The sequence below is a fragment of the Neovison vison genome, chromosome 13 (genome assembly GCF_020171115.1).
Source record: "Neovison vison isolate M4711 chromosome 13, ASM_NN_V1, whole genome shotgun sequence".
Classification (NCBI taxonomy): domain Eukaryota; kingdom Metazoa; phylum Chordata; class Mammalia; order Carnivora; family Mustelidae; genus Neogale; species Neogale vison.
Genome location: NC_058103.1, coordinates 124,842,274 through 124,851,472, shown reverse-complemented (window position 1 = coordinate 124,851,472; position 9,199 = coordinate 124,842,274). Strand labels below are relative to the sequence as shown.

The following is a 9,199-nucleotide window of genomic DNA, read 5'->3' as shown; positions in this document are numbered from 1 at the left end:
CACAAATAGATGGAAGACCGTTCCATGCTCTTGGATCAGAAGAATAAACATTGTTAAAATGTCTATACTGCCTAGAGCAATCTATACTTTTAATGCCATTCCGATCAAAATTCCACCGGTATTCTTCAAAGAGTTGGAGCAAATAATCCTAAAATTTGTATGGAATTAGAAGAGACCCTGAATCGCTAAGGAAATGTTGAAAAACAAAAATAAATCTGTGGGCATCACGTTACCTGATTGCAAGCTTTATTACAAAGCTGTGATCACCAAGACAGCATGGTACTGGCATAAAAACAGACACATAGACCAGTGTAACAGAGTGGAGAGCCCCTATATGGACCCTGAACCCTATGGTCAATTAATCTTTGACAAAATAGGAAAAAATATACAGTGGAAAAAAGACAGTCTCATCAATAAATGGTGCTGGGAAAACTGGACAGCTATATGTAGAAGAATGAAACTGGACCATTCTCTTACACCGTACACAAAGATAAACTCAAAATGGATAAAAGACCTCAACGTGAGACAGGAATCCATCAGAATCCTAGAGGAGAACATAGGCAGTAATCTCTTCGATATCAGCCACAGCAACTTCTTTCAAGATATCTCTCCAAAGGCAAAGGAAACAAAAGCGAAAATAAACTTTTGGGACTTCATCAAAATCAAAAGCTTCTGCACAGCAAAGGAAACAGTCAAAAAAACAAAGAGGCAACCCACGGAATGGGAGAAGATATTTGCAAATGACAGTACAGACGAAGGGTTTATACCCAGGATCCATAATGAACTCCTCAAACTCAACACACACGAAACAGGCAAACATATCAAAAAATGGGCAGAAGACATGAACAGACACTTCTCCAATCAAGACATACAATTGGCTATCAGACACATGAAAAAGTGTTTATCATCATTAGCCCTCAGAGTGATTCAAATTAAAACCACATTGGGATATCACCTTACACCAGTTAGAATGACCAAAATTAACAAAACAGGAAACAACATGTGTTGGAGAGGATGTGGAGAAAGGGAAACCCTCTTACACTGTTGGTGGGAATGCAAGTTGGTGTAGCCACTTTGGAGAACAGTGTGGAGATTCCTCAAGAAATTAAAACTAGAAATTCCCTATTACCCTGCAATTGCACTCTTAGGTATTTACCCCAAAGTTACAGATGTAGTTAAAAGAAGGGCCATGTGTACTCCAATGTTTATAGCAGCAATGACCACGGTCGCCTAACTATGGAAAGAACCAAGATGCCCTTCAATGGATGAATGATAAGGAAGATGTGGTCCATATACACTATGGAGTATTATGCCTCCATCAGAAAGGATGAATACCCAACTTTTGTAGCAACATGGACGGGACTGGAAGAGATTATGCTGAGTGAAATCAGTCAAGCAGAAAGAGTTAATTATTATATGGTTTCACTTATTTGTGGAGCATAACAAATATCATGGAGGACAAGGGGTGTTAGAGAGGAGAAGGTAGTTGGGGTAAATTGGAAGGGGAGGTGAACCACAAGAGACTATGGACTCTGAAAAACAATCTGAGGGGTTGGAAGTAGTGGGGGGGTGGGAGGTTGGGGTACCAGGTGGTGGGTGTTACAGAGGGCACGGATTTCATGGAGCACTGGGTGTGGTGAAAAAATAATGAATACTGTTTTTCTGAAAATAAATATATTGAAAAAAAAAAGAAAATATGGTCCATATATACAATAGAATATTAGGCAGCCATGATAAAGGATGAATACCCAAATTTGTATCAACATGGACGGGGCTGGCGGGGATTATGCTGAATGAAATAAGTCAAGCAGAGAAAGTCAATTATCATATGGTTTCACTTTCTTGTGGAGCATAAGGAATAGCAGCATGGAGGACAATAGGAAAAGGAAAGGAAAAGTGAATTGGGGAAATCAGAGGGGGAGAAGAAGTATGAGAGACTGTGAACTTTGAGAAACAAAATTAGGGTTTTGGAGGGGAGGGGGATGGGAGTTTGGGTGAGCTTGGTAGTTGGTGCTAAGGATGCATGTATTGCATTAAGCACTGGGTGTGGTGCTTAAACAACAAATCACTGACATGATCACTGAAAAAAATAAAATTAAATTAAATGTTAAAAAAAAAAAAAAGAAAAAGAAAACTGCATCTCTTGGGAACTACTCCTGAACAGTAAATAATATAACAAGAAGCTTCTAATTTCATTGTTACATCCACGGGAAAACAAATGTCTCACTCTCAATCTTTTGTCCACAGTTGTCAGGAGACTTGAATATTCATAATCTGAAAATGACCCATACTTTGAAAATATGAAATAATATAATGGTTGATTTTGTTTACTTGGTCATTTAGACCCAAGCTCATGTTGCAGCATAGAAATTCCAAATGAATCATAAAACTCAGCTTTCAGTTAAAGCAAGCTCAGGTGAAAAATGAAATTATTCTGTTGAAGAGCCCATAATATACATGACCATGGGAGAAAAGGAACGCATAATGATAGTCACATTGTTTGAAAGTGGACTTAAATGTCCCAGAGGTAAGTCTTCCCTATTTACCTATCCCAATTTGGAATTTTTTAGTTACCAAAGGTAGTTAACTAGCCCTAATTCATGTAATGGTGCATATCATGCCAGTCAGATTACTGCAATACACAATATTTTTAAAAAGTGGAGTATAATTTCCCAAAATTATGGTAATGAAAAACCAAAATGCAGTTAGTATAAGAGTATTTCTAACTTGAGAGGAGATAGGAAGAGGCGGAAGAACAAGTTTTACACAGGAGATTTATTATCAGAAGCCCATCATTAGAATTTCTACTCTAGTAAAGCTAAGAACCCCTTCTTCTACTTCACAATCTGGGATTATCACTTCTCCAGGGCCCCTATGTAATCCTAGCATGATTTTTATGTTATCATATCTCCCCAAGACATCATAATTCACTCAAATCATGGTACCCCCTCCACCTAGAATTCTTTGTACTGAAAACTCTTACTGTGGATGGCATTCTCAATCTAATCCCAAGTGAACTGGATATATGATAAATTCAGTGCAGGACAACTGCGTAGTTAATGGTGCCCCGGGTGAAGTGAGTGAAATTGTTCTCTTCTCCATTTATCTTTGTCTTTGCAGACAGGGTTGGGACAGTAGTCAAAGATAAAAAATATATATCTCATATATGCATTGTTCATGTGCTCCTCTGTGGTTTCTACACAGGGATATTGGTTGTCCTTACTCAAAAAAGACCACATTCCTTTGACTATAATCCAGAGGTTCACTACATACAGTCAAGTCGAAGCAAATAAAGTACCATGGTCAGGGGCTTTTATGCAGAAACAATATCTTACTCTTAACCAGTCTTTATAACTTCCTGTATCTTCCAGATGCCAGAGCAGGAAAAAAATGGCATTACTCATAGCGTATGTTTTCTTCCTAAAGTAAACCTAAATGTCATGTGATAATAAGAAGCTATATATCAGGTATCAGATTGCTTATGATTCTATTCAAACTCAGGTATTATGGCCAAAGCATATGCCTGAATCTCAAACTTCTGGGTGCAAATTCCAAAGTACTTAAATTGTGAGCTGCTCATTTATGATCCACATTATTTCACAGCACCTTAGAAAACCCAAAATAATCTAAAAGAAATAAATTTATCTGCATGTGAATTTAGATCCACCCCAATAATGTGTCATAAAAACAATACCAATGAATTACAAGGTTTTCAGATTGAATCATTACAAAACTTCAGGTATAAATTTCTCCTGAAGATATTATCTATGTAAATCACCCATAAGAAACATTAGCCATCAAAATATCCATGTTCCCTTAAAGAATGAACCTAAATATCTTAGAGGTTACACTTTCTTAGTCTGTAGATATATTTGGAATTATGTGTCTCTGTAATTATTGAGGGGAATTCAAATTAATCTTTATTTTTGTATCATTCTACTTCTTTTTCATACTTGGTGCCACTGCAGTTTCCTATTTATTTTATTATTTTTTAAGATTTGTTTATTTATTCCTTTTAGAGAGAGAGAGAATATAGGCGAGGGGCAGAAGTAGAAGAAGAAAGAATCTCCAGCAGACTCCCCACTCAGCAAGGAACCTGACACAGAGCTCCATCCCAGGATCCTGAAATCATGACCAAAGCTGAAATCAAGAGCTGGACACTTAACTGACTGAGCCACCCGGGCGCCCTGGCAGTTTCTTTTTTAAACTCAGCTCTGTAAGCTGGGGATAATTTGACCCTGTGCTAAAAAAGATTTTAGCTTAGCACTTTAGCTTTTTATTCCACACAGTTTATGTATTTACTATACATCTCTTTTTTTAAATTTTTTTTATTTTTTATAAACATATATTTTTATCCCCAGGGGTACAGGTCTGTGAATCGCCAGGTTTACACACTTCACAGCACTCACCAAAGCACCTACCCTCCCCAATGTCCATAACCCCACCTCCCTTCTCCCAACCCCCCTCCCCCCAGCAACCCTCAGTTTGTTTTGTGAGATTGAGTCACTTATGGTTTGTCTCCCTCCCAATCCCATCTTGTTTCATTGATTCTTCTCCTACCCACTTAAGCCCCCATGTAACATCACCACTTCCTCATATCAGGGAGATCGTATGATAGTTGTCTTTCTCCTCTTGACTTATTTCGCTGAGCATGATACGCTCTAGTTCCATCCATGTTGTTGCAAATGGCAAGATTTCATTTCTTTTGATGGCTGCATAGTATTCCATTGTGTATATATACCACATCTTCTTTATCCATTCATCTGACTAGACATCTCTGTAGCCCAAAATTTGGTAAAGCAGCACCATGCTTATTGGTTAGGCTTCAACAAATAAGTTCATTTTGCATGTAATTATTCTCATTTCCCCCAGAAGATCCCTGCATGGGCAAGTTATATCATTTAATATTCTCAGTGTAAGAAAAAGTACTGAAGACAGGTCCCCTGTAGATATTCTCCCCCATCTGCTATTTTAGTCTCTCCATTTTTATTTCCTTTGTATGGTTTGAAAATGAAACTCATTTTTTCATATTGATATCCAATATACCTAGCATAAACTTTTGAACAGACCATCCTTTACTCATCATGCAAAAGAAGTACATCAAGCTTGATTTATAATAAATGTACTTCAACGGATGAATGGCCAAGGAAGATGTGGTCCATATACACTATGGAGTATTATGCCTCCATCAGAAAGGACGAATACCCAACTTTTGTAGCAACACGGACAGGACTGGAAGAGATCATGCTGAGTGAAATAAGTCAAGCAGAGAGAGTCAAATATCATATGGTTTCACTTATTTGTGGAGCATAACAAATAGCATGGAGGACATGGGGAGTTAGAGAGAAGGGAGTTGAGGGAAATTGGAAGGGGAAGTGAATCATGAGAGACTATGGACTCTGAAAAACAACCAGCGGGTTTTGAAGTGGCAAGGGTGTGGGAGTTGGGGTACCAGGTGGTGGGTATGATAGAGGGCATGGATTGCATGGAGCACTGGGTGTGGTGCAAAAATAATGAATACTGTTATGCTGAAAATAAATAAAAAATAAATTTTAAAAAAAGAAACTAAGAAATAAAATAAATCAAGTAATCACATATGTGTTGATCTGTTTGTGACGCTGATTTTATTCCCGACTGGACTAGTTTTCTGTTTGTTCTCAGTACACAATCTTAACTACTGTAACCTATAAAACTGAAATTTTGAAATTTTGTCATTTAATTCATAAAATTTTCCTCATTTTCATCAAGATGACTGAGATTTTTGGGGGCTCTTTGTATTCTACATAACTTGTGAAATTAAATGGGCGGTTTCCAAAAAACTTAATAGGATTTGTACTTGGAATGTTATTACATTGATTGATGTATTGTATGGTGACTAACATAACACAATAAGAAATTTAAAATGAAATAAATAAATAAAATGAGATTGGGGAAGGAATTAAAATGTATATGGAACCGAATCTGCCAATTTGAATATATTAAATCCCTGCATTTCTAAGATATTATTTACTTTCTTAGAATAATGTTTTATAATATGTATAGACCTATGCAATTGATGTTTCTGATATTCCTGAAAGTGTTATATTTATGAATCTTCATTTTTGTTATTTCACACAGAAATGATATCATTGTAGTTATTTGCTTGTTAATACAGCACTTTTGTTAAACTAACTCAATTTTAATTTTACATGTTCAGATTATACAGATAATAGAAAAATAGATAATAGATGATTCACATACACTATTTTGTTGTCTTTAAATAAACATACCTTTCCATTTCTAATTGTTGCACACTATTCCTTTTCCTAACTTATTGAATTAGGACATCCAGCATACTGTTGGGGAAAGCTTTGAATATATTCATTATCAATGATGTTTTAATATATTCATTATCAATGATTTTGCAATTGATTTCTTTTGTAAATTCTTTTTATTTCATTAAATAATTTTATTCAATTCCTAGTTCCTATTATATTTATGAGGAATAGGTTTAATACTCTATAAAATACTTTTTAAATTTTTGAGATAATCATACAATGTTTTCCCTCTTTTGTGTTACTATGATGAGTTACACTGAATGATTTTTTATTATGTTCAATTAGTCAACAAATAATACATAATTAGTTTTTGATGTCATGCTCAATGATTTATTAGTTGCATATAACGCTCAGTGAATGATTTTTAAACTTTTCAAACAACTTATTTTAGAAGTTTTAGATTTATAAATAAAGATTGTGATGATAACAGAAATTTCTCAAACATACCACCCTTTGTTTCACTATTATTAATGTTGTATATTAGATACTATTAACATCATATTAATATGTTATATTTGTCCTACAAAAAATCAATATTGACACATTATTATTATAGACATGAAGTCTAATTTTATTCATACTATTATCTTTACCTAATGTCCTACTCCTGTTCCAGGATCCCATACAGGATGTCACACTAATTTAGTTTTCATGTCTATTTAGGTGGCCTTTGCTGTAACTCTTTTTCAGATTTTCCTTGATTAAAAATAATTTGTTTGTTTATGTTTTATTAACTAGGCACCATGTGCCTGTAGGGCTTAAACTTATGACTCTGAGATGAAGAGTTGCATTTTCTACTGACTGAGCCAGCCAGGCACACTAGATTCTCTTTTTTTTGATAATTTTCACAGCTTTGATAACTGGTCAAGTTTGCTATAGAGTGTGTCTCAAGTGGGATTTGTCTAGTTATTTTCGTGTGATTAATAGTGGGTTTGTGGGTTTTGGGGAGAAGAATCATGAAAGTAAAGAACCATTCACATCATATCAGATCAAGGATTCATATTATCAACATGAGTTATCGCTTTTTACTTTAACCTTTATTACCTGAAGTAGTGTTTGTCAGGTTTCTCCACTCTGAAGATAATTTTTTGTGTGTGTGTTTGAAGATACTTTTTCTCCTACCTGCAATTTTCATACTGTACCATTTGGAAGGAAGTCGCTATGCAAGGCAACATTTGAGGAGTGAGGAGTAATGTTGCACCTCTTTGAGACTAAGATATCTACAATTATTATTTTGAATCTTTTATTCAAGAAATCTGTCTATTCTTCCCAATTTACTCATTTTTATATTACTGTGAATTCACAAATATCTATTTTTTTTTACTTTAGGTAATATGGTGCCATTAATTTTGTTCAAATTTTTCTAGTTTTGACAATAAGAAGCTCTTTTGGCTCATTCCTGTATCACTTTGACATGCTTTTATTAGTGTGTATATGGGGGGAGTATTTAGCACTTCCTTACTTTCTGGCACTAGAAGATGTTCTGGGACATTTTTTATATTTCTTGTCCTTTCATAGAATCAGTCATTTTTTAAAGGATCCTGGTTTGTTTTATGGGTGATGAGTATAGAAACCAAGATCTGGGTTTTAGATGTGCCTTTTGCTACTGGATTGTCATTGCTTTCTCAGCTAACAGAGTAATAATATGTATACACACAATAATTGTATATATACATATATAAATATTTATATGTGTAGCCATACATATACACACATAAATGAGTTACACTGAGTTAAACACAACTTATACTGATGCTTCCAACTCAAATCCATTATCACTTGAATTATTCTAACCTCTCTTTGTTTGTAACCTTCTACCACAATAATGAGAAACTTTACATCATCTGCCAACAATGTACCTAATTGTTCAATTCCAGTTTGTGTACATAATGTTTTCAACATTGCTAACCAAAATACCCATCTTAAACAACTTTTTCAAATACAGTCCCATTTTACCTTTTGCCTTTCAGATTCCACTGAGTCCCCTAGTAAGAGAAGTCAGCACCTTTTCCTTCCATCCATGTCAAGTGAGGTCGTTTTACACATTTACAATGCAGTATGGTTTTTGTTTTTGTTTTGTTTTTTACATTCGGCATTGATCCTAGGATCCCTTAACCTGCTAAATTTTTTTTTTACTTGCACATACTAAGGTTAACTCAGTGCTATAAATGTCTATGGTTTTTAATATAGCTTTAAATCATGCAATGTGATGTCCCCAGGTTTGTTTTGCTGTTTTTTAAATTTAATTTAAAATTTTCAGTGTTCTATGATTCATTGTTTATGCACCACATCCAGTGCTCCATGCAATACATGCCCTCCTTAATTCTCACCACCAGGCTCACCTAACCCACTACATTCTCCCTTCCCAAATTCTCAGTTCGTTTCTCAAAGTCCACAGTCTCTCATGGTTTTTCTCCCCCTCAAATTTCCCCAAATTCACTTTCCCTTTCTTTCTTCTAATGTTTTTCTTTTTCAGCATTTACCTGATGATCTGGGCCCTTTTCTGGTTCCATACACACTTTAAGATTGTTTGTTCCAGCACTTTGAAAAATGCTGATGATATTTTGTTCGGGATGATGTTAAAGTACAGATTGCTCTGTTATACTCAAACAATGAACCTTGGAACACTGCATCAAGAACTAGTGATGTACTGTTTTGTGACTATCATAACATAATAAATGAAAATTCTATGGTTTTTGACAAATGTAGTGTCATATATGCTACTACTGCACCATACATAATAGGTTCACTGTGCCTTATCCTTTCAGGCTTTAACCTCCCACTGCCAACCACTTATATGTTTACTGTAACTTCATCATTCCTTTTTCCAAAATGTCATATAATGACAGCATGCTATGTATTCTTTTACAACTGGTTACTTT

General features: G+C 35.1%; 1 non-coding gene across 1 annotated transcript; it reads right to left on the bottom strand.

The window, feature by feature from the left end:
• Nucleotides 1-2,866: 2,866 nt before the first annotated feature.
• On the bottom strand, nucleotides 2,867-2,947 carry LOC122895133. The gene has a single exon (XR_006382115.1). It is a non-coding gene; the product is annotated as a small nucleolar RNA SNORD115 (small nucleolar RNA).
• Between the last annotated feature and the right edge of the window lie 6,252 nt (nucleotides 2,948-9,199).